Consider the following 27,457-nt stretch of genomic DNA (forward strand, 5'->3'; position numbering starts at 1 on the left):
AACAACTCATCTTCCAAATTATATAGATCAGTCCTCAAAGCAATAAAATACTAACCAAGTTTCTGGGTGATTGACTTCCTAAGAAATGACTACCACATTACCATGCTCTTCTTGAGAACACTGTAGTTTTTGAGAACATAAAATTTATGGACTTTTTAAACCTAAGTGTTATATTTCATAAAGCTCTCCCATCTGTCTCTACTTAGAGATATTTTATCTATTTATTTTTAGGTAATCACATTGCTTCTAAATGGATAGGAAGCGAATAATAACTTTAAAATGTTTCATAAAATGTTGGTATCTTTAGTTATACACATTTTCAACAATGACAATCAATGTGATGAGTAATGTTCAGGTAATTTATGCTCCAGAGAACAATTAAATCAATTGCTACAACCTGGTGTTTCCCGTTATGCATGAACATGGAGAACTATAATTTTCTGGATAATTCAGCTTAAAGCAAAATGAAATGTGCAAGTAATTAAAGAAAATGTTCTACTAACATTTATCTTGATAAACTATTTCAGTTCAATGTTTGATTTTGCAGACACATCCACGATGTCATTGAATTAGTGAGATAATTGCAAGAGCTCACAGAAGTGATAATTTCCTCTATATTTTCTGCTAGGATATTAAAAATACTTTAAAAATAACCATAATGCACTGTTAACACAATTTCTTCTATAAGTTACTTTTGCTTCTTTTAAGATATTAGCAGTTTGCATATTTTCTGTATGAAGACTGATTTCATCTCAGCACCTTCTAAAAACTATCTTGGCCTTGAGCTAGATGGGAGGTTGGTGCCCACCTTAAGATATGTACCTTAGACCTATCCCTCTCTATACCCCTAAGGTAAATCTTTCTAGGACCCTTATTTAAATGAAGAAACTGAAGTTGTTCAGGATGAGACAACAAGAGGCAGAGCCAGCACTAAAAACCCGGGTCTCTGTGACTCTAAAGCCATTATTTGAGTAATTGGAGGAGAGAGCTGATATCTTAGAGAGGTTGAACCTTTCATGGAGCCTAACCTGTTGCAATGAATCTAGGAGGTGGGTCTCCTGCTTCGTATTTTAGAGAACACCTCTGAAAAGCATGTGGAAAATCTGGGTTGAGAGGGTGGTGGTGATGGGGTTGATGGCTGCTCAGGTCTTACTCAGCGAAGGGATATTTCCTCACTGGATCATTGCCATAGGGTAGGATAGAGCCATTTCTGGAAGTGAGGTGGCAGGATCTAAGATCTGATGGATCTGGGCCTGATTTATTGGGAAGAGTTGTTGGAATTCAGTTGGTGGTTGAAGTGAGGTGTGAGCTACAGAGGTGAGCCATGGACCCTGAGCAGCTTCATGGGGAGCCTGGCATCATTACTAGGCTGGGTTCAAGAGCCTCAAGATGGGATGACTAATTAAGTGATAGAGGAGTGAGCATGGTAAGGTAGAGTTACTCATTAGATGGTTGAAAATTTTTTATGAAAATAAAAACTTGCTATTACTGCTACAGAAGTTAGGTTCTCCTTACTGAGGAATTTTCAAAATGGGTTCATGATAAATGCAGTATATAAAAGGAAGGAGCAGTTATACTTTAAAAAATACATACACACATGCATACATACAAATATATGTATATAGACACATACTAGTATGTATACACAAATGTATGTATTCCTAGGAGTGAAATGATGGCCATTTGCAATAGAGGAAAAATTAGAGAGTGATGCTAATTTTAAGGAAAACATAAGGAGTTGTTATACTTTAAGACTCACCTACACACTGGGAGGTGGTTAGGATTCAAAATATAAAATAATAGTAGCAGCTCCTATGATGTTAGATCCCTGAATTAATAACAAGACAGGGTTAAAAACCAAGTCTTGGCTTAAGGATGGGAGGAAAATGTAAAACTTGCCTGAGGAGATGAGGAAGGAAGAAAATAATCGGGAAAGAGGACCACTGTTTGTTTATCTTTAATGCGCTCACCTTTATCTACATCTCAAGGAGAAATAGCTGTCAAAATGAGGGAAACCCTAGGAACCAAGAGACGCAGACTGATTTTCAAAGGCTTCCTTTTCCCAAAGTAAGCAGGGATCAAATAGTCATGATTTCCACTGAAAAACAAAAAACCTGTTCTGACTTTGACAATTCAAAAAATATAATACACACACTTATATCTACTATCCTATAAGCTCCTTGAAGGCAGGGATAGTGTCTTCTTCATTTCATTGTTTCCTGAATGTCTGGTACATGCAGTGCATTTAGGGAATTGAATTGACACCCTCGTGGGAAGAAGCAATAACCTCCACTTCCAGGTTGGCACTCGGGGCAGAGTTCAGGTAGCTTCAGCATCGTAACTGGGTCAGAGTTAAGAACACAGTTTTCATCTCACGCATGCTTTTTAAAATCAAAAGTGAAAGCTAAAGAGAATAATGATAATCCTTCTTGCTCCATTTTATGTTTCTGATGACTTTCTGGTATTTTTAAATACTGTTTAATGGATATATTAACCAAAACTGCTGGTTATCTTAAAGTGTATATTTTTAAGGGAAAGTAGTGCTGTTTATTTCAAGTGGTAAAGGTTATGAAGAAGCTATTGTAATTATATTCAAAACACAATATAAAATATGACACATTTTTTCCATTTATTTTTTGTTCTTTTATAATGACTACTAGAGGGCCAGTGCACCGATTTGTGCACTGGTGGGGTCCCTCTGCCTGGCCTGCAGGGATCGGGCTAAAACCAGCTCTCCAACATCCCCCGAGGGGTCCAAGATTGTGAGAGGGCACAGGCCAGGCCGAGGGACACCACTGGTGCATGATCAGGGCCTGGGAGGGATTGAGGGAGAGCTCCAGGGCGTGTCCTGCCCACCTCACCCAGTATTGATCAGCCAGACCCCAGCAAACTAACCTACTGGTTGGAGTGTCTGCCCCCTGGTGGTCAGTGTGTGTCATAGCGACTGGATGAACAGTGGAATGAAAGGTCAGACACTTAGCATAATAGGCTTTTATTATACAGGATATTTCCTAATAAAAGAGTAACATGTTAATTGACCGTACCTTTGCGAAGCCCACCAGTCAATCAGGAGTGAGTATGCAAATTAACCCAACAAAGATGGTGGGTTAATTTGCATACACAGGTGCTGAGCAGCCAGGGATGGGGTGGGATGCTTGCGTCGTTGCCATGGCTCCAGGCCTCTAGGCAGCATGGGAAGGCAGAAAGGTGGCTCCGGGCCAGAGTGGAAAGGCTGCTCTGGCCAGAGCGAAGGCAGTGCCAGCAGCCAGGGGAACGAAGGCCTATTCTTGCATGAATCTTCATTCGTGCATCAGGCCACTAGTTCATTTATAATCAATCAACAAATATCTGTCTATTACCATCTATCTATCTATCCATCCATCCATCCATTTATGTATGTATCTTTCACACCTTTCTAGGCAGAGTGAATTATATAAGGGGACTTAATTTATATTCCCTAATAGGAAGGCATTTCATAGTAGCTAGGTAAACAATACCTATAAAATTGAACAGAATGCAGGCAAAATAATAATACCAAACATGACTTGCAGCAGTCTGTGGCTGTATCCCTTGTCAGTATGATATTCCTAAAGTATCACAAGTTCTTAGGAAGGAGAGAGCACGTTTGGCCTGTCAAGAATATGAAGCCTAATTTACATACAGAATTTTAAACTTGTGACTGAATTTTTCTCATTATATATAAAAAAAATTTCTCATTTATCCATGCTAAACACATAAACTATATAAAATCTGATCAGGAAATCAATAGGAGCACAAAGAAGATAGTTGATTTGTTGGGTGATGAGATTCTGGATAACGAAGTATTTATTCCAGCCTTGACTCCATCGTGTTGCTTGTGTAATGGTGTCTACAAATGCACTGTGTTCTTTGGCTTCATTTTAGTAAAGAGAAGTAAGCTCAGCCACATTCTGGTGTAAAATCAAGTACCGTATTTTCCGGCATATAAGACGACTGGGCGTATAGAAGATTTTCCTGGGTTAAAAAGTCATCTTATATGCCAGAAAATATGGTAACTAATTCATAGATATGTTCATTTGGGATGTTTGTTCACTTATGCATTTAATCATATACATGTTCATTCATACCTTTGTCTTAGTTCGGGCAGCTCTAACAAATTACCATAGACTGGGTGGCTTAACCAATTGATTTTTCACAGTTCTGGAGACTGGAAGTCCAAGATCATGGCGCCAGCATGGTGGGGCTCTGGTGAGAGCCCTTTCTGGGTTGCTGAACTGTCATGTATCTTGTGGCCTGTCCTTATAAGGGCACTGATCCTATTCATGAGGGCTCCACCTTCATGAATAATTTACCTTCCAAGGCCTCACCTCCAAATACCATCACGTTGGAATTAAGGTTTTGACATATGGACTTGAGGGGGGAAACAAACACTCTGTCCATAACACAGTGACCCAGATACTGGTGATGTGATGTTAGCATGGACAGGCACCTGTCTTCAGAATGCTCGGAGTCGAGAAAAGCTCCCACTTCTAGGCTGTGAACTCATTTATATTTGTGTGCATTAATGACTTTGCTGTGTGATGATGTCTGGAATTCACCCTAAGATGCTAGATAAGAAGCACCCGAAGCAAAAGTTTACTTAGACCAGAGCAAAATAACTGAGCTCTTCTTTTGGTTGATATCAATGATGGTTCCCTAAAGAGTCATCTTACAGTGACTTAGGTCATGTCTTGAAAGGATGTACATATCATTGAAAAACCATACACCGTGGGTAGGGAGAGTTACATAGTAAAGCATGTTTTCTTAGTCACAGCTTATACTCTGTAGCGCCTAGTTGTGAGGCCTCTTGAATACTCATTAACTCATGCCATGTTGTGGTCCTGTACACAGAAAGCTTAAAGCAATACATTGCATCTGAGCGGAAAAAAATCTCTTTATATACACGATCTACACAGAGAATTCCTGAAAAATGATAGGTAACTAAGTGGTTTAAAAGAGTTAATCTCATTCCCCACAAGTCTAGTTAATGAAGATAGTCTTGAACCGATGGACATGATTTTCAAATCTAGACTGTTTATGTGGGAGACTGTGGTGACAGGAAATACTCATTTCCTTTAATTGAGTTTACCACTTAATCTATAAATGTAAACCATGTTAAAGGATGCTTGGAGAAAAAAAGCCAGCATTAACCTCCCCAACCCATTAAAGGTGCTCCAAAGACAATAAGAGTGAAATTTCATTATACAGACTTCAAATGTGTTTTTTAAAAAACACATAGGCTTTCCAACTAAAATGATGAATGCTGTTCTGATTCTAATTGACAAGTATTATATATAAAAGAGATCTTGCCTTCTTTCTTTTCAAAACTGGGGGGATTTCCAGTGATGGGACAATATTATGTGGGTGGAAACATCTCAGAAGAATAGAGAACTTATCAGTATTTACTTAGGTTCTGTTACATTCAGAGCCATAAAAGCAACTACACTCATAAATTTATAGCCAGTCAAGGATATTGCCTCTTCTCCAAAGAGGCTAGATATTAAAGGAGTGAGTGAATAAGCTCAAATCATGAAGTGGTTTCAATATTGGAGCAGTTTTCCTCCGTATTTCAACTTGTAGCCAGTATGTTATGAAGAATCCCAGGCTGATGAACTTTGGGGGTTTGGAAGCAAAAAACAAAACAAAACAAAACAAAACAAAACAAAAACCTTAATCATTCTTTCTTACAAGTTTTATTTTTCTCCTATAATTAGTAGTTAATACCTACCCTCTAAAGCAAGCATGTCAAACTCATGGGCCACGGGCCACATGCCTCATTTATTTGTCAAACTCAAAGGCTAACACGGGCCAAATAAACGAGGCATGCGGCCTACTACTGGCCGCGAGTTTGACATGCTTGCTCTAAAGAACTCTAACTGTAGACTAATAATCATCACATTTTCTTGAATAGATGTCTTTATAATTTCAAATTTGCAGATAAACCAGCAGTCCATAGAAGTTAGTAATCTTGTCCAAAATTACATAGTGGAGATAAGACTGAGGTCCAGATCTTTCTGATTCTCTTAGCAGACCCTGCATTAGATTCCTATTTCTGCTGTAACAAACCCCAGACTGTCTGGCTTGAAATAACATAGCCTCATTGTCTTAAAACTCTGGAGGTCAGACGTCCCAAGGAGGTCTCATTGGGCTAAATTCAAGGTGTCAGCCGAGCTGCATTCCTCTGGAGACTTGGGAGAGAATTTCTTCTCTTGCCTTTTCCAACTTCTAGTGTCTTCCTCAATTCCTTGGTTCATGGCCCCTCCTTCCATCTTCCATCTTTCAGGCTAGCAACCCCATCAGTCTGACCTCCGTTTCTGTATTCACGTCTCCTTTTCTGACTCTTCTGACTCGCTGGTCCATCTTTTAAGACCCTTTTGATTTGGCCCCCTACATTATCCAGAATAATCTTATTTTAAGACCTTTACCTACATCATATCTACAGTCAACTTTCGCCATTAAAAGTAACATATTCACAGCTTCCAAGACTTAGGGCACCTCTGGAAGGCCATTATTTCTCCTACCACAGAAGCTAAAGAAAATATAGGTAAACATAGTGCAGTTGTAAATTAATATTTTGATACTATAATTTATTAGACTCAAAATATACTCAGTGAGATTCATGATCACTAAAATGATTATAGTGGCATGATTTAATAAAAGTAGTTTTGAATCTAGAAAAATTCTTGCTCCGTCATTACTAATGTCAGATAAATCTCTTAGTGCCATTTCTTTAGCATTGATATGGTGGGAAGCTATACCATTTTTTTTCCCCTCAGGACAAATGGAAACATATTTCAACACATCTGGTAGGAATCAACAAATGCTTCTTCTCTCACTTTTAGAAAACAACAGAGAGAAGGCAGGTAAAATAGTACATGGGCCACTCAAATGTCACCAATGCTGTCTGATAATAAACTTTCAAAAACTTATTTTCTGGAACTGTTAAACATCCCAAAGGTCTTTTTTTTTAATTTAACAAATGGTATTCTGCCGTCCAATATTCTGTTCTTTTCCCCCTCTGGTATTTATTTCTCTTTTTCAACAAGTCTATACTCTTCACTTTCTAAGACAAGGTATTAATATTCCTACTCCTTTCCTCAAGGGTTCCTTCCCCTGTGGCTTACTTTGTAAGCTAAACTTTCACTTCTGTGTTGGCAAGCTTATTTATATTTACATTTTTTCTATAACCACTAACAAGTCTTCCTTTTTAAATGTGTTGACTCTAAAAGTTGAAAACGTGGAAACCATGTTAGCCCTTCACAAATATTGTCCCAAGGTGAGTCAGGTAGTGTGCTGTGTGTTCTTGGACATAGGTCCACCCCAGGTTTGAAACCTCAGACACATGCGGGAAAAAGTTTACCATGTTCAAATGAATTCTCTTTCTTTGTGTATTTTTTAACTCAGTTGCTTAAAATCTTTTCATTTTACACTTTTACTCTTGCTTTATATCTGGGCCTTGACTTTTTCATACAGGTTTGTTTTTTTATCTTGACTTGAAATTGTGTTTCTTTTTGCTTCCTGCTCCAAATTTGTTACTCTGTCCTCCTTTCTCATCCTCCCCTCCCACTAAGTCTTATGTTGTCTGATTTTTTTTCCTCCTTGGAAACTTTCCTTGTGGAATTTCACATATTTTTGAAAATCTCACAATTCACAGTGTTCCAAAATTTCAAAAGAATGTGAGTGTGGGCCTTTTCCACTCATTGTCTTGGGATCCCCATGGCCTGTTCAGTTTTGAAACGTATATTCCTGTGCTTTAGTTTGGGATATTTTCTAGCTTTTTCTTTGATGATTACTTCTTTCCAGTTTTATTTTTTGCTTTCATTTTCTCATTCTCCCTTTCTCTTTGTGGGACCTCCTATATTCGTTCTATTGAGTTTTCTCTTCTATATCATATTTGTATTCTCTTTGTATTTTTGCTCTTTACAATAAGAAATACTTTCATTGCTGACCTTTTAGGCTTCTGGTGCATTTCATGTTTTGATTATTATATGTTTAACCTCTTTCTAGTTCTATAATTATTTCTATTAATTTTATTTCTTTTAATTTTTTTAAAGTATAATAAATATCATCCTCTCTAATAAAATGGTAATATGCAAATCAACCATCACTCTGCTACATAAGCCACGCCCACCAGCCAAGCCACACCCACCAGCCAATCAGGGCAAGTATGCAAATTAACCCAAATCCAAGATGGCTATAGCCACAGAGAGCAAGGTTTCCCAGGTAACAGAGGAAGCCAAGCTTTCCATAGCCGTTGCAGGCCTAAGCCTCCACTCAAGCTACAAAGTTTCAATTATAGAAGGTAAACAAATTCAAACAAATGGCGGCAGAATGGAGCTTGAGAGAGCAGGCCAGGGTTGCCGGCGGCAACAGGGGAAGCAAAGCTTTCCGCACACCCTGGCCGGGCTCACCCGCTTAAGGCAACAAAGTTTCAATTGTAGAAGGTGAATTAACTGCCACAGAAATGGCTGCCACCCTGGAGGGAACAGCAGGCTTGGCTCCGCCCCAGGCTACAAAGTTTCAATTGTAGAAGGAAAATAAATTCCAGATACCAGGGCCACCCCTTGGGTTGCCAGGGGGCGTGGCCGACCTGCAAACCACCACAGGCCCCTGGCTCAGGCTGCCCCACACCCCAAGGGAACCCCCACCCTTATCTGTGACACCCTTCAGGGCAAACCAGCTGGCCCCCACCCGTGCACCAGGCCTCTATCCTATCTAATAAAAGAGTAATATACAGATTGATCATCACTGCAACACACAATATAGCTGCCCCCATGTGGTCAAAGATCCTGCCCCCATGTGGACACAAGATGGCCACCACAAGATGGCCAGCAGGAGAGGGCAGTTGGGAGGCACCCGGTCTGCAAGGGAGGGCAGTTGTGAGGGACCAGGCCTGCAAGGGAGGGCAGTTGGAGGTGATCAACCCTGCAGGAGAGGGCAGTTAGGGGTGACCAGGCTGGCAGAGAAGGGAAGTTGGGGGCAAACAGGCTGGCAGGGGAACAGTTAAGCATCAACCAGGCTGGCAGCGGAGTGGTTAGGGGGTGATCAGGCTGGCAGGCAGAAGCGGTTAGGGGCAATCAGGAAGGCAGGCAGGCAGGCAAGCAATTGGGAGCCAGCAGTCCTGGATTGTGAGAGGGATGTCCGACTGCCCGTTTAGGCCCGATCCCACCAGGATCGGGCCTAAACGGGCAGTCGGACATCCCTCCAGGAGTCCCAGATTGGAGAGGGTACAGGCTGGGCTGAGGGACAACCCCCCGCCGTGCACGAATTTCGTGCACCGGGCTTCTAGTACATGAATAAAAGCAAATAAAATATTGTCTTCAAGATTGTCTTGGCTATTCTTATTCTTTTTTATTTTAAATAAATATTTACTGTTCAGATTATTACAGGTGTTCCTCTTTTTTCCCCCCATAGTTCCCCTCCACCTGATTCCCCACCCACCCCATGCCCTAACCCCCCGCCACTGTCTTCATTCATAGGTGTAAGATTTTTGTCCAATCTCTTCCCGCACCCCTCACACCCCTTCCCCCTGAGAATTGTCAGTCCACTCCCTTTCTATGTCCCTGATTCTATTATATTCATCAGTCCATTCTGTTCATCATATTTTTTATTCACTTGATTTTTAGATTCACTTGTTGGTAGGTGTGTATTTGTTGTCATTTTGTTGTTCATAATTTTTATCTTTACCTTTGTCTTCTTCTTCCTCTTCTTAAAGAATACCCTTCAGCATTTCAAATAAGCCTGGTTTGGTGGTGATGAACTCCTTTAGCTTTTTCTTATCTGTGAAGCTCTTTATCTGACTTTCAATTCTGAATGATAGCTTTGCTGGGTAGAGTAATCTTGGTTGTAGGTTCTTGCTGTTCATCACTTTGAATATTTCTTGGCACTCCCTTCTGGCCTGCATAGTTTCTGTTGAGAAATCAGCTGACAGTCGTATGGGTACTCCTTTGTAGGTAACTAACTGTTTTTCTCTTGCTGCTTTCAAGATTCTCTCTTTGTCTTTTGCCCTTGGCATTTTAATTATGATGTGTCTTGGTGTGGTCCTCTTTGGATTCCTTTTGTTTGGGATTCTCTGCACTTCCTGGACTTGTAAGTCTATTTCTTTCACCAGGTAGGGAAAGTTTTCTGTCATTATTTCTTCTAATAGGTTTTCAATATTTTGCTCTCTTTCTTCTTCTGGCACCCCAATAATTCGGATGTTGGTACACTTAAAGTTGTCCCAGAGGCTCCTTACACTATCTTCATATTTGGATTCTTTTTTCTTTGTTTTTCTGGTTGGGTGTTTTTTGTTTCCTCATATTTCAGATCTTTAGTTTGGTTCTTGGGATTCTTTGATCTACAGTTGAATTTCTGTATATTCTTTATTTCAGACAGTGTATGCTTAATTTCTGACTGGTCCTTTTCCATTTTTGGCATTCTCATTAAGGTCCTTGAAGGTCTCACTAAGTGCCTCGGAGGTCTCATCAAGTTTCTCGGCAGTTTTTAGCAGATTCTTGAGTAACCTTATGAATGTGGTTTTGAACTCTATGTCCAGTAGTTTTCTTTCCTCCATTTCTTTCATTCGTGACCTGTTTCTTTGTCTCCGCATTTTGCTGCTGCCCTGTGTTGATGGAGTGGTTTTCTGTGGTAGGTGACCTATAGGGCCCAGTGGTTCAGCCTCCCCTATCACCTGAGGTGGACACTCTTGGTGCACCCCTTTGTGGGCTGAGTGCAAAGTCTTGGTGTAGTTAAGCCTTGATTGCTGTTGGTACACTGGGAGGAATTGACCTCCAGGCCAATTGGCTGTGAGGACCCACTGTGTCTATAATGGAAGAACTGCTGTGCTGGAGACACGCTTATGGGACAGGACTTGCTTCAGTGGGGCTTTGTTGCTCACTGAGTCTGCCTCTTGAATGTGTCACTTATGAATGTGAGTAGTTGAAATCTGGTGTCGTCTCACACTGACCACTAGATACACTAGCCTTTGGATCTCTAATGGGGTGCAGGTCAGCTACTGTCTGAGGCCACCCAGCAGGAGCTACAGCGATAACTACAGTTTTCTCCTCTTTGCTTGGGGTTTGGAGATTTTGGAGCTGTCTGACCAGAGCTGCAGTTTGTTAGGTTAAGTTGTGATAGGGCAGGCTATTTATATGCAAAAGCCGCTGCGTGGAGCTTGGGTGGGTTTGTAGATTGTGTGGGGTGGGGGTCTCAGGGAATCACTAGTTTAGGGCGTGGCAAACAGCGATGGCTGCCAGTCAGCTGGCTCTGCATCTTCGTGTTTCCAAGTCCCCGCGTCCCACGCCCCAGCGCAGTAAACAATGATTGCTGTGTTCACCTCTGCAAGAAAGCCACCCTCATTTTCCGACCCGATGGCAGACAGTCCAGCTTCTCCCCGTAGGAGTTTGGGTCCCCAGCGTCTCCCCAGAAACTGGAGTTCAGAGTAATCAGGAGCTTGTCTCCCTTTGGGTTGAAAAAAGCAGCGCACCCAGTCGCCCGCCACCAGCCCGATTCGCATGCTTCCATACCTCAGCTTTTCAGCGCTTGTGCACGTCTCAATGCTCTTTTCTCTTTCCTTCTAGTTGTAGAACTTCCACTCAGCCAGCTTTCCCGTGGTTCTGGGTGATAGACGTTTTGTCTTTTAGTTGTAGTTTTGAAATTGTTGTGCGAGGCAGCAGTTTAGGTGTTTACGTATGCCGCCATCTTGGTTTCCCCTCTATTCTTATTCTTTTGAATACTGTATAAATGGTTAGAATGAGCTTATTGGTATTTATTAAAAGTCATGTTTGGATTTTCATTGAAAATGCTGTAATTTTATTGATTAATTTACAAAGAATTGAAAACTTTGATTTATGTAATTCATGAACATGATATAATCTTCTGTTTATTGATATCTTCAAATTGGGGGCATTCTGTATGACAGCATTACATATATGTAGCCTAACAAGTAGATTATAATTTTATAGAAGACCACAGTTTGAAGGAAAAACAAATGCCTTTGTTTTTTGTTTTTGTTTTTTACTCCAAGATAAAGCAGAAGCTATATTTGTCAACTATTGCTACAAAGATGCTGCATAACAACAACAAAAAAATTCCACACCATGAAATGCTCAGTGGCTCAGTGATGTTGTATTTATTTTTACACTCCCGGGGCATAATATGGCTGATCCAGGCCAGGCTCTGCTGGGCTAGGGCTACACTACAGGCTTCTGATAGGCTTTCAGGCCTGAGGTTCAGGCTGAAGGACCAGTAGACGGGTGTGTGTGTGTGTGTGTGTGTGTGTGGCAGATCACAGGTACGCTAGAGAACAAACCACACCACGCAAACAAAATTTCTGTTACATCATGTCCACTAAATTTCTATTAGTAAAAGCAATTTTATGGTAAAATACAACCTGTGTGGGATGGGGAAGTATAGCGCACCCACAGTGGGAAGCACCATAAAAGTACATGGCACGGGGTGTGGATGTCTAATCCTAGAACAAGACACTGAATAATTGGAACAGTAATCCAATTTATATCCGAAGGAAAGTATATAAATATGAGTAGTCTTGATGTGCATAAAGTTTTGTTTGTTTCTTTGCCATTATGAGAAACTTCAAGTGTGTGGTTTTTTTTTTTAGAGTTTCACTTATAAGATTATAAAGGTTACTCATTTACTCATTAGAGTCATATAATTAGTGTCATAGAAACGAAAATCAGAGGTGAAAGGACCTCAGTGCCTCTCATGGATACAGGACCTGTATTTCAAAATGTTAAATGAATATCTTAGGCACCTTATTCTCACTATGCGCCGGTGATGTCATCAATTCTTGGTTTGCCCTAATCCTCAGCCCCTTAATTTTCCATCATCAGATCTCTCCGAGTTATCCTCAAGTTTTCCTTCTTCCTCATCCCTATATCCAACTGGTGAAGAGATCCGCCGTTCCAACTCAACACACCTTTCAAATCCCTCACTCAGTTTTATGCTATTAGAAACTTTTGTTTTTAACCAAGAGTTTTACTTCACAGACCTTTGGAGCTCGTAGCATCCCCCCTGAGTACGGGATGAAACCCAGGTGTCTTTAAGGATGGCATCTAAAGCCCTTTACACGTTGGTCTCTGTTTTCTCGCCTGGGGAACATCCAGCTTCTGTCTCCTCTCCCCATCCACCACTCAAACTAGCAGAGTGATGACTTCAACACTTTTCTAGACAGTCCTCTCACTGCCATGGCTCTCACGCCCTGTCTTCTCCACTCAGTGACCCCCTCGCCACCCTGCACAGCCAGTGCACGTGTCACTGAGCTCTCAGGCTTGGTCTGGCTCACATGCAGGGTCCTCTCCCGGGCTTCTCCCAGCATGCTACTCAAATATCCAGGAGAGAATTTCCTTCTCGGATTCTTTACTTTTGATTATAAAAATATTTTTTAAAATCCTTATAAAAACCAGATGACATATATGATTTTAAAAAGAAAAGAAAGTCTGTTCTTCTTTGCTTCAGAGAATACAGTTAATATTGTGGTACTACTCGTGTTAAGGTTGTTTGCTTCCTTTAACAATATGACATAGGCATTTTTGATATTGCATCCTTTTATGATAATGAATTCGGCTGTTTGTCTCTCGCCCTACATCATTCATTCCTTTTGGAGCCTCTTTTCTCTGTTCATACCGTTTCCAGTGAACAGTGCAATGTCTGCAAATAGCAAGCATTTAACTCACAGTTTTGTGAATGTTAAATGAAATGGGAACTTATTTCTAAGTCCAAATAATGCAAGGAACCAAAAGAAGTGTAACTAGAATCAATGCTAAGTTCCGGAAGTGGCAGTGTTTTACTAATGTCAGCGCCTCTTGTTATGTTAAGTATCACTTTTTGGAATCCTGGCATTGTGACAAGGCGATAGTTATGCTGTAATTCTGTGTTAATCCTATTTTCCACTGTTTTGACCTTGGGAAGTTATTTGCTGTAAGGAATCTAGCCATATAGGCTGTGAATATTGATCAAATCATGCCACAGTTTTAGCACTGGTAAAAGATACAAGGAGTTAAATCATTCTAGTTCTTTCTTCTTTTTTTTAATTTCTTCTTTTAAAGACATGTAACTTCTTTGTCTGATCTCCTTATGGGTCCTTGTCACAACTGCATTGCTTTTAATCACTCATACACTCAGTGAGTTACTGCACTGCTGGAACCTTAATAATGTTCTAGTTTGTTTGGATGCTCTTCCTGATAAAGTCCCCACAATCTTTCAGTATAATGGGAAGACAATCAAAATAAAAAATGCCTTAAGAGTTCAGGTAGTAGAGCATGCTATTATTTTCACATGGTGCAAGGGTATTGAAATACTGACTTTCATGCTTTTGATTGAGTTTGTGATGAAATCCAAGAAAAATTGAAAATTTGAATTATTCTACTGCCAGTAGGGGCTGTATATCTTGAACAGAAAGCAGGCATATGTAACCGACTCTTGTATCATAATCTCAGGAGTGTCAGATTGTCCTTCTTTTGTGTGATTTCCTGTCTAAGCGATTAATTCATTATATAGCCCTCTTATATTTGCAGTCTCCACATGGAATTTTATAAAAATATAAAATGTTATCCTCAGAGTACACTGTTTAATAGTTAATAAAAACGACTTCCTTTGACAGACTGTTTCAGATTTTTCAATGTGCTTTCCATTCAATGAGCTCATTTAACTCACTAACCTTCTTAAATAAGCAGTGGAATTCTTATAATTCTCCACATGTCCCAACTTTTCTGCCTCCTTCTCTCTTATTTCCCCCGATTCTCTTTCTTCCTTTTAAAGAAGGCAGTTTGGTGTATGGAAAGAGCACAGAATGTGAATTCAGGCATTTAATTAGGTCTTTGCCCCATTAAATTACTTTGACATTGGGCAGGTCAATTTCAGTTTGAAATTTGGTTTCCTAATTGGCAAAATCAGAATAATGCTGATGTATTCTTCTCAAAGTTGTTAGGATAAAGTCTTGTGAAATATGAGGGAAAGGAAAACAAACCACATGTCATGTCCATGTTAGCTCCTTTTAAGGTAGGTGGATAATGGAAAGAGAACAGATTTTGGCCTCACTGCTTCTTAATTGGGCACTTACATCAAGTTACCTGACCTTTCTGAACTTCATTTTCCTCATGTGTAAAATGGCCTAATGATTCATATCTTGTGAAGTTGTTGAATGGAAAAAATAAGGTAACATATATGCTTACTTTAACATAGTTCCTGAAACATATAGCATTGCAGTAAACTCTACCACAAGTACTTTCTCTTTTTCTCTCCTTCCCTCTTAACCATCTCTTTTTCCTCCCAACTTATTCTTCTTCCTTCATCTCAACCTTGCCTCACAGAGAAGGTGGGGCACATGATTGCACAATCTTGAGATTTAATAATTTAAAAAACAGCACTCAGACTATTTTGAACAAAATTCTAAGCTCCAATGAGGCAGAAGATGGGGATCCAAGCCCCTACCCCCATTTTTTGAGTGAAGATTAGTTACTGTCATGCTCTGGAACCTCCAATGAATCCTGAAACCTTGGTGTGGTAGAATTTGAAAACCACTGATATAGCCCACCCTCTTCTTTTACAGATGAGGACCCTGGATTTGAGAGAAGTTGATTGACTGGCCCAGACTTGCACAGCTGGTAAGTAGTGAGCTAAGGCTGGAATGCAGGTGTTTTTTTTGCTTTTGCCCAATTGTTCCCCCTACTGAGTGAACGTACAGAGTGCAAATATGTCAAAATAAGATTTCTCTCTTAAAGGATGTTATAGTTTATTCACGGAGATGGAATTCTGATGTGAAAGATGAGGAAATTTAAAGTAGCATGATACAGCTCTGAAATGGTTGGAGTAGGTAAATGCTTCAAGAAGGGAGGAACAAGGAGAATCATTGTCTTTTGAGGATGGATACTGCAGATTCCTGTGGGCAGGGACGTACTGCTTGCTCATTGTCATTTTATCCCTGGCACATACAGAAATGCCTGACTTCCATCAGGGGATTATTACCCACCTTTTTGAATGAATGAATGAACAAATGAGTGAATGACTTAATGAAACATATAATGAATCACATTTAGAAGAAGATCAAGGATTTAGATAATCAGGCTGTTTAAATAGTGGGTTGCACTTCCCTATTGGGTGATGAAATGAGTTTAGTGGATCATGATTTACATATAAAAATTTACAGTGTCATTATGTCATGAAAATTGTTTAGATTTACAGGTGACATCGACATAAAACACACATGTACAATTACACTTATGTGTGCACTTGGTCACAATTTAAAATGTATGTCTCACCATAGGCCATGGTTTTTAGACAAGGGAATACAAGAGTCTCAGGTAGGCCTGCGAAGGCTTTGTGGAGAATAGTGACTTTAACAGTTTTGCTAAATCAGAGGTGAAAAGAATAGAGAAATCAAGATAAAGTTTATCCAGAGGAAGCGGAATCCATTGGGTTCTTCAGCTATCGCAGAACCATTGAGAATCCTCTTTGCCTTTTGCTGTCTCCATCCTCCACTCTGAAGGGATTTAACCAAACTACACTTTAGAATGATTAGGAAGATTAATCTGTCAGGAGTGGATAAATTGGACTGGAACTGGGGATCCAGAAAGAGGATTATGCAAAGGAGGCAGCACAGGGTCAGGAAGTTGTGAGAATCTTCTTGGTCAATTAGGGAGACTTAAAAAAAAAGGCCCCTGGACACAGACTAGAAATGAACCTGAAGAAGACAGCAAAATTCTAAAGCGATGACCTTGGAAGGAAAGGTAAATTTGTCTATTATACGAATGTTACTTGGGAATTTATATAACTTTGAGCATTTCCCATATTTTGTGTAAGTTAGAAAGGTGAATATTGAATGAAAACTGTGGATTTGCCCCAAATCTAAATGTCCTTAAAAAACTTGCTAAAATGAAAGCTAGAAAAATAATTAAAAAGAGTTGAAATATGTTCACATAAGTTGAGCCTTTCTTTTTGGTTTGGGTGTGTCTGCCATTCAGAGGAGATTCAGAAGTCAAGAATTATAAATAATTATAATTTAAATTAAAAAGTCATTGCTTAAGTTATTTCAAAAGGAAACAAAGTAATGCCCCTTGGCTGTTTATTAATGGAAAGCTATGATGGCATTATAGATAGCCCACGAACACGTGTCGTATGTGAGTTTACATAATTAAGAGAGAACATGAACTGTGTGTGTGTGTGTGTGTTTAATAAAACTGTCTCCAGGCATGGTGAGGTACAAAGGTCCATCATTTAAGCTTCAGAACTAAATAAACATGTGAGGTTATGATTATTTTATTGAGCTTTCTAACTTTATGACACGCTAATGGCTCATGGGTGAGTTATATTGATGAGCACTAGAAACCTACAGCTTCAGTGAGGTTTTTTAAAATTTATTCATTTATTGTTTTTATTTTAAAGTGCCAAAAAGAAAATGCCCAATTCCCAGTCTCATTTTTCATTTACAATAAACCATAGAAATACAATTTTTACTACAGAGGAGGAAGTAGATCTATATGTTAAATGAATATAACTGGCAATTCATATGCGACTTTCTAATTTTCTTTCGATTTCTAATGCAAACTTGAACTTCTGAGTTTGAGTGTGTGTCTCACTATCAACTTCAATATCAGGCTTATTACACTTGTTAGGCTGAACTTATTGGCAAAACTAACATGGTTATACTATGTTAGCATCTGTGAAGAGATAACGTAATGAAGCACAATTTTGAAAAGGTGTTTTTACATATATTGTAATTTTATTCATGTCATATTTTATTCAGAATTCGGGAAGTAGGAATTGCTTTTTGGGTAATCTTTTGTGGGAACTTTCTGGCAACATGTTCCCCAAGGAAAGAGGGCCCGGATGGTCCAGTTCAGGGTTCCCTAATGTGCCAATCAGAGAAGTGGCTTCCCTCCTCTGGGACTGGGCAGAGAATTGGTTGACATGAGGTCAGGACATAGTACCTGTTTCACAGAAAGACACACCAGGAGAGAGGAGTAAGTGCCCCCACCAAAGCATTACTATTTCTAATAGTCGAGAGTAGATTTAGCCTGAAAATTAAGCATTAGGTGTTTTTTTTTTAATTTTATTTTTCAATTACAGTTTACATTCAATATTATTTTGTATTAGCATAAAAGTTTCACTTAATGTAGGGGTTGATAATATGGCTTACTTATCCTTCCAAATAAAATGAAAGACTTCCTATTTAACTTTAGAATTTTTAATGAGACTACCCTTCAATCTACTTGTTTTATCATCATCTTGTCAATTTTACTGACAGCACCTACAGTGGAGTTTGTAGAGTGAACTAGAAACATTTGCTAGTGTAGCTTCAAGTATCTTAAATATTTTCTTTTTATACATTATCCTAAAATTAAAAAGGAATCTGTTCAAGTTGATGCATGCGTTCCCTGAGGTCAAAGCTTACCTTAATTTTTTAAAAAAATTTCATTGTTGACACTATTACAGATGTCCCCCAACCTCACCACCCCCTTTGCACACCTCCACCCAGCCCCCACCCCTTTTGAAAGGATTCTTAGCTTAGTTTTTTTTAACCATGGATTTTTAGTGCTAAAATATTTATTAAAAATCACACTATGGAGAAAGAAGTACTGTTGTCTGTTGGATCCTGTATATTTAGAATCAAATCCTTCAAGTCTCTTTATATGTACAGAAGTAGAAGAACAATTACCAGTAATTTCTAGACCAGATTTGGAAACACGTGTACAGGGAGCAGAAAGGCACTCAATGGACATTCAGGCAGGAGAGAAACACCTATTTTCTGAGAACGTAAATGTTCTAACTAGAACCTATGTCCAAGTAGAATGAAACCAAAATCATGTTACACTTTACTAAAATAAACCAAAACTTCGATTATATTTCTAAAAAGAGTGTTGATTTAAAATATGTATCCATTTATTTCAAATGGATCAGATTTAAAAAAAAAAAAAATGTCCCCAATTTTATCTGAAGTCAGTCAAGAGAAGTTTACTTTCTTTTCCAGCACGGATGGAATCGAGTAAGTGGCTTGGATGGCTCAGAGCTCTTTGCACCGCTCGGCACCTCTTCTTTTCAGCTGTCCTGTTTAGGAAGGCAGATGTTCGGTCCCTAAAAAAGAACCGGCCACCTATTGCACCCAGGGAAGAAGTTTCTGGTTCCTGCCCACAGGGACTCAGCGGCCATTCCCTCCCTCTGCCTTAGTTACACTGCCCCCTGCTGCTCAGCCAGCGGTCTCACAGTGTGAATTGTTCAGTTGACTCATTTCACCTGCTCCCTTAAAAAATATACAGTCAGTATCACCTTTCACTGACGTTCAATATCATCGATCTAAAAGTGCTCTTATTTGTGAGGGGGAGAGGAAAAATAAATAAAATAAAAGTGCTCTTATTTAATGATATTAAATCCTATTTAACTTTAGAATTAGGTCTACTCTCTAAGGAAAATGTTAGCATTTAAGTAGACAGTAGATACTATTTTTAAAACTAGGTATTAGCAGATATTTCCCTTAAAATTTATCTTAATAGCCACTGCAGGAATAAACAGGCTAATCATAAGAGCTTAATAAGTGTTATTCACTATAGTTGCTTACAACTAGGCTACCTGTGTTAGTATACTTGGTCAGTGATAATGCCCAGCATTGACAAATAGCCAACCTCTTAGTACAATTTTTTATACAGATGACACTGTCATATGAATTATGAAAGTTTCAAAAATAAAGTTAAGAAAGATTCAAGTTAATGAAGCCAAGTGGATAGCCACTTTTCAGAATGTAAATTTTTACTCTTTGGATAAAATGAAAATTTGGGAAATTAATAATATTTTTTTTCTTTGACCCAATATAACATCATGAGAAAGTAGTCTCAAGTATACTTAAGACTTTTTATCTCAGCATTTCTTAAAATAGAAATTATTAGAAGCATATCAAATGGTTAAATAGAATGATTAAGTATATTATTATTTATTTTCATTATGAGCATTAAGTAGCCATAACAATTTATATTTTTAATAACGTGGAAAAATTAATGGTAAGTGAAAAGGAGAGGATATAGAATATATAATATATATGATCACAATTATGGAAACTGTCTCTGAGTCAGGAGCTTGAATATTCCAATGCACAAAGCTTTAAGCCAGGGGTAGGGGATCTTTTTTCTGCCAAGGGCCATTTGGATATTTATAACATCATTCACTTAATAGAATTCAATTAATATAAATTTATGTTGCTATGAAAAAATCTCGTAGATTTATTAAATTTTGAGTCCCGCCTGATGTTGCCTTGGCAGGGCCAGACCAAATGATTTCACGGCCCTTGTATGGCCCACGAGCCAGATGTCTCCCACCCCTGCCATCTCAGGACCCTTTCTGGAATTCTCTTGCTCCACCTCTTTACTTGGCTACTCCTCCTTCTGGTTCCAAACTAAATGTTACTTTCTCCAGAAAGCATTTGCTGATCCTCAGGGTCACTTCAGACCAGATAGGTCCCCCAGTGATATGTTCTCACAGCACTCTCATTTTTCTTCATAGTACCTGTAACAATTATAATTCATCACCTTGGGTATCTTTTGAATGTCTGTCTTTCTCAGTAGACTAGAAGCTTCATTGAGCAGTAACTGTGTCAGCCTTGTTTGCTCAATGCCTGGCCCAGGGACTGGGACACAGAATGAACTCAGTAAATATTTGTTGAAGAAATGAATGAATAAATGAATGGAAGGCACTGTGCTGAGAACCTTTCATGTAATCTTACTGAGACCCCACAAAAAAGTCTGATGTAAGGACCATCTTGATTGTATTTTATGGATAAGGAAACTGCATCTTAGAGCAAGAAGATTGTCCAAAGTTATAGAGCAAGTACGTGAATAGAATCTGAACTGGAAAAAGAAACTTATTCTTATATAGACATCTTAGTTCCTTAACCCAACAGTACAGTGCCTTCCAATTTAAAGATAGATGTTCCCACACTCCTCAGTATCTCACAGATTCTTAATCTGCTGTAAGGCCTGAGCAATGATTGACTTTTTAAATAATGATAGAATTGGTATTGCTGGAAGGAAGTAGATCCAAATTGAACCCATCTTCCCATTTAATGATCAAAAGTCTCATCGCAATGGAGTTGGCGAGTCAGCCTTGTTCAACCTTCCTCTATGGCTAGAGGTGATTTCCTGCTACCTTTGTCTCTGAACCTGCCCATTGCTCTATGCTTACAGTCAATTTAATAGTATAACCTTCTGACTTAATCAGATAAATTATGCCTAATTATTTAGTGCTAAAACTATGTTAGAGTTTCACAAGACACACTTGCAGAAATGTTTTACTAGATCTTTATCACATCGTTCCAAACAAAAAGGGACTTAAAACTGCTCATTGCTGTCCCAAGATCCAATTCCCGTTTTATCTGATGACTTACAAACGGGAAGTTGACCAATGATTCTATTTCATCAGATCTCTCAATATTGTGAATGATCCTCCTGGTAGCCAGATAGTGTAAGTCTGTCGTGGCTCCTTATTTTTACTTGTTATTCTGGAGGGAGCTTGCTGTGGCACTAGGGTTTTCTTAAGTATAAACCATTCCAAAATCACACTGTTATTGTAGGTTGCTTTGTCCTTAGGCCCGCTAATATTCCTTTTGGGCTATTGGTCTGCCAACGCGCAGTTAGGGGATTAAAGTAAATCATTTAATCCATGCTGCATGTCACTCGGTGGTATACTTTTGGAAATTGTTTCCACAGAAGCACCAGTAGAAGCAGCCAGTCTGAGATATTGACACTATAGGGAAAACTGACAGCTTACTCCTTATATTGATTCTATTCTTCTCTACAAATATAGACTCCGTTCCCCACCACAGCCTTGTAAGTGGTGACTGCTGAGATTTCTAAATTGCTTTGTAAATTATTTATTGCTTGGACACCTTGTAAAGACCTCTTTTCTTCTTGTCTGACGTGCTTGTGATTTCTCAGGTCTCATATATATTGAAAGGTCTCAATGTGTTTGCTGACCACAGCCTTCTCGTGGAACTCCTTTCCTTCCTACTTTATTTTGAAAATATGATCTGCTCTGAGCTTATTGAAATTGTCTTTTGTCATTCTTACTTCTGTTCTATTCATACAAAATATCAGTACCTCTCTCTCTCTCTCTCTCTCTCTCTCTGAACCTGCCCATTGCTAATGTGTGTGTGTGTGTGTGTGTGTGTGTGTGTGTATATATATATATATATATATATATATATATATATATATATATCCAATGCACACAATTCATGCACGGGGGAGGGGTGTCCCTCAGCCTGGCCTGTGTCCTCTCGCAATCTGGGACTCCTTGCTCCTAACTGCCTGTCTGCTCGCTCCATACTGCTTGGCTCGCTGCCGCTCCTTAGCACTGCCACAGAGGCAGGAGAGGCTCAGCCATGGCCCCGGCTTTTGGCTGAGTGGCGCTACCGCTGTGGGAGTGCACTGATCACCAGGGGTCAGCTCCTGCATTAAGCATCTGCCCCCTGGTGGTCAGTGCATATCATAGCGACTGGTCGTTCTGGTCATTCCGCAGTAACAGTCGCTGGGTGTGTGTGTGTATATAAAAAGAGGTAATATGCAAATTAGGCCAGGATGCCATAACGGTCATGACCAGCTCAGGAGGAGGGGCCTGGCACGGGCCCAGAGCCTGAGAGAACAACAGACAGGGTGGCCCGTGCCCGGCCCCGGAGCCAGAGAGAACAACATGCAGGGGGCCAGCCCCCAGCCCCAGCCCCACAGCCACGGTGCTGGGCTGCTGGGGCTGGAGGAGACACATACCCGCAGGGGGGCTGGTTTTGATTCTGATCAAGGGCATGTACCAGGGCCCAGATCAGGGCTCATGCAAGAGGCAACCAATTGAAGTGTGCCTCTCACATTGGTGTTTATCTGTCTTTCACTCTCTCAAAATAAATGGGAAAATATCCTCATGTGAGGATTAAAAAGAAAGAAAGAAATGTCATATCCTATGAAAGACACATCTTGAAAATGCCTAAAGAAAGTTGTCATTTTTTCGTGGTGAAGGGACTGGAGTCCGTGCTGATGAAAACACCTTGGTGGCTGCGGCAGCTGGCAGTGGCGGCAGCAGTGGGGTGATGGGGGTGGTGCCTTCCCCTGATCAGCCTGGTTGCCTCCTGCAGAGGGAGGCCAAACTGCGTCATCAGTAGGACATCCCCTGAAGGCTCCCGGATTGTGAGAGGGGGCAGGCTGGGCTGAGAGTCGCCCCCCCACCCCCATGCATGAATTTCATGCACCAGGCCTCTAATATATATATAGTCTAGAATATGAATATATATACAAAAAATGACAACTTTCTTTAGGCATTTTCAAGATGTGTCTTTCATAGGATATGACATTTCTTTCTTATATTCATATTCCTGACTGAGCACTAGACACAGTCAATTAGCATATTCTCAAACTAAAAAGTGAAAGTATTTGAATGACATGTATTTAAAGATGGAGGAAACAGTTTCTATTAAAATATTCTTTATCAGAGCAGAGGTACATATTTGATTCAGTTGTATTGATGTAGTGGGATCATTGTTCTGAAAAAACTGCAAATGCTTTTTTTCTGAATTCTCATCTCTTAGATTTTTCTTTCATTTTGTGAACCCTGAGTTTTTAATGTTTATAATTTAAATAATGAAAATGTACTTTGTGTGCAGTAAACAGAGCAATTTGAAATTGTGACTGCCTACTTTTAGCTGATTGAAACCACACACACACACACACACACACACACACACACACACACACACATTCCACAGAAAGAGGTCTGTATTTAGTAATAGGAGTTTCTCCCTCCCCATCTCCCTGGCTTTCTACGCCATTAGGCTCTGGATCCATATACACTTCGTCAATTAGGGTTGGAGTTATTTTAGTGCCCTTTCTAGTTTGGAAATCCAAGAAGCTACTTGTCTCCTCCATTCCTTAACATTCATTTGATTATGTTGAAGAGTATGGATTTTTATGAACTCTTTGACCTGAGGAAAATAGCTAGGTCCTTGTAAATAACAGTATTTTTTTTCTACTATAAAAAGAAATAATAACAATAATATTACAATAGTAATAATATCTAACCAAAGAGTTGTTGGAAGAATAAATGCATGTATTAGATATTTGTAATGGTTATGACATTGTTGATATATAATTTTTGCTACAGGATTTATAGTTTTATGATTACATTTTTTATATAATACCAATAGGTACATGTGGAGAATGAAGACAATAGACATTTAATAATTGTACATGAGAACCATAGGATCATGTGGGCAGTTGTTTCTAATGATAGAAATCTGAAGAGCATGAAACCATATTTCTAAGATCACTGTAATTCTCAATGAAACAGGAAGCACAGACCCATTAGAAGACAAAGCTTTAGGTCCCTTATGAAGATTTATAAGCAGAGGAGGCCAGCTATATGCAGACAGAATGCTGTGCCAAGTCCATGCCAGGAGATGGCACAGGACCAATAAGCCGTTGTGGACAGTAAGGCCGTTACGGCTTTTCGCTTCAAGGCCTTTCCAATGCCATCCTCTCCAAGCAAGGTTTGCTCCTAGAGAGTGTGGGTTTTCTTGGCCACGGCTTTGTGCCAACCTATATTGTTTCCTATGGTAAACAAACGCTTGGTTAAGAGTACGGAGTTTGACCCTGGATAGCCCTATGTTTGTGTTTGGTTTCATGTGGTCAATTCCCTAAACCCGTGGTCGGCAAACTGCGGCTCGCGAGCCACATGCGGCTCTTTGTCCCCTTGCGTGTGGCTCTTCCACAAAATACCACGGCCTGGGCGAGTCTATTTTGAAGAAGTGGCGTTAGAAGAAGTTTAAGTTTAAAAAATTTGGCTCTCAAAAGAAATTTCAATCGTTGTACTGTTGATATTTGGCTCTGTTGACTAATGAGTTTGCCGACCACTGCAAACTCTCTAAGCCTCAGTTTTCTCTCTAAAATAAAGATGAAAATGGTGGTCACCTAAGAGCCAGCCTAAGTACTAAAGAAGACGACATGAAAAGTAATTCAGGGCGTGGCAAAGGGTAATCATCCATTAAATGCGATATATTATTTTTATTAATAATAGTAACAGTAATGTATAGAGTGCTTGGCTTCTATACATTAGAGAGCTGAGGTTAAGACAGTCTGTCAGTGCCTGCTGATCTTTTTTCAGTTACGGTTTACATTCAATGCTATTTTTATTTTAAACCTGTATTGTTGAGGGTATTACAGATGCCTCCCCCCTTTTTGCTTTGGTTTCAGGTGTACAGAATAGTGGTTAGGGAACCATACACTTTACAAAGTGTGCCCCAGATATTTCCAGTACCCACCTGGCACCGTACATAGTTACTACAATAGTATTGACGATATTCCTTTTGCTGTACTTTATATCCCTGCGACTAGTTTTGCACTTCTGCCAATTTGCACTTCTCAATTGCTTCACCTTTTTTTTTCACCCAGCCTCCTCACCCCCCTCCACTCTGACAACCATCAGTTCGCTCTCTGCAACTCTGATTCTGTTCTGTTTGTCCACTTATATTGTTGTTTAGATTCCAAATATAAGTGAAGTCAATAGTATTTGTTTTTCTCTGACTGACTTATTTCACTTAGCATAATACCCTCCAGGTCCATCCGTGCGGTCGTAAGTGGTAAGATTTCGTTCTTTTTTATGGCTGAGCAATATTTCATTGTACATATATATGTAGCAGTGGCTACTGAATTTTTTTGTTGATGCTCACCCAAGGATATGGTTTTCTTGATTTTGAGAGAGAGAGAGAGAGAGAGAGAGAGAGAGAAACATTGATGTCATGCTGGGATATACTGGACAATGCTCCAACCAACTGAGCAATGGCTGCTGATCTTGATCAGAGCTTCCTCTCCATGGTGCCAGGAGAAGCTGATGTGTTGCAGTCATCGTGTGTATTGTGACTAACTTGTTTCCTATAATACTCCACCAAAGTTTGAGGACTGTTTGTTTTATGTTAGAACTGAATCAGTGCTGTGCCTATAAAAACTCTTACCCTTGCTTGAAATAAGAACTGAGTTTTTGAATGAGGCAGAAATGGGTGGAGTTACAGCCACTGTGCCGAGAGCTGCTGACAACCCTGGGTGTGCCTGTGGGAGGGAGCCACGTAGGAGAAAATCACATCATCACAAGCGATAACCTTGGCTCCGGACGGGAACTAGTTTCAAGTCAGTAAAACTGAAGTTGGAGATGATCTGAGAGCATAAAAAAATCACTGTAGACTATTTTCAGACTTCACAAGCCTAAATTGCCTCCATAATCCTAAAAGCCAATAAAATTCTGGGCATGATCAGGAAAGAAAACAAAATATAACCTTACCCTTTCTTTATATTAAACAGTAGTGTTTCTGCTTTTAAAATACCAGGTGCAGCTCTGGTTATTAAATCTAAGAAAGACACATTCTTAGAACTGGTGTTACTAGGCCAAAGGTATAAGCATTTTAATAGCTCTTGATAGGTACATATCCACGTACATGTACACATACATTTTGGGGGAGGGCGGTTTGCGTAGTTAACAACTTCATATGAATGTTATTGGCTATCTGCGGCAAGTAATGTTATTTACAAAATAAGCTAATTTACTAGGCATAAAATTATATTTTGAGATTAATGTCCTCCGATTATTACCAAATTTGGACATTTCCCACATGTTTGTTTTCCATTTATATTTCCCTTTGTATAAATTGTGTATTTTTATTTCGCTGATGATGATTTGTTTATTAGGTTCTTGATGTTTTTATTATAAATTAAAATGGCCTCATTGCTTATATGTAAGTAACCCTCGGTTCTAACAAAGGGACTTATGAACTGTGGAAGCTAGTTTGAGACTGTCGACTTCTATCACGTTGTGATTTTGAATTACACCTATTCCATTTGGTGGTTCATGAGTGGAAAGAAGGGTAGATATTTCATAAGTCCACTCACGAACATTTTAGAAATTTCTACTAGAATCTGGGCTACACTCAACTCTTAAACACTTACTATGACAGTCACTGAGGAATTTTCTCTTCAGGGGATTGTATCAGTAGTCTATTAGGGTTTAGAGAGCAGGTCTCTGTTTGTCTATGCTGACACTCTCTAAGAATAGGTTAGCTGTGGAGTGTAGTTACTGCTTTGACTGGTTAAATTTGATGTAGTTACTGATTTCTAAACCTGATTCTCCTGCTAACTTGTTGGTGAACTTTTGACAGTTCACTTTAACCTCTTTGTCTCCTCAACCGCAAATGAAGCTCTAGCCTGCGATGTCTCTGGGCTTCATTCAGGCTACACCTTTCTGATTCGATTCATAGGATGCATTTCTTGCTTCCAAATATTCCTTTGGGATTTCCAAATGAATTTGAGGTTGTTCATGGTCAACCATGAGTTGGCTTCTCTATCTCAGTCTATAACTTTTCTTCCAGCACAAAGCAAAGCAGTACAAAGGTTTCAAAAGTCTGGAACCCCCAAAACCACAGTGTACTCAAATG

At 39.5% G+C, this 27,457-nt stretch overlaps 1 protein-coding gene across 2 annotated transcripts in view; it reads left to right on the plus strand.

Moving 5' to 3' along the window:
* Positions 1–27,457, plus strand: part of HNF4G (hepatocyte nuclear factor 4 gamma) — a 91,605-nt gene that overhangs the window by 22,326 nt on the left and 41,822 nt on the right. For both annotated transcript variants that reach the window (XM_079795812.1, XM_079795811.1), the window contains exon 2: positions 15,566–15,620. The gene's annotated coding sequence lies outside the window, so the exon portion shown is untranslated. The remainder of the gene's footprint in view (positions 1–15,565; positions 15,621–27,457) is intronic.

The sequence above is a fragment of the Cnephaeus nilssonii genome (assembly GCF_951640355.1).
Source record: "Cnephaeus nilssonii genome assembly, chromosome: 18".
Classification (NCBI taxonomy): domain Eukaryota; kingdom Metazoa; phylum Chordata; class Mammalia; order Chiroptera; family Vespertilionidae; genus Cnephaeus; species Cnephaeus nilssonii.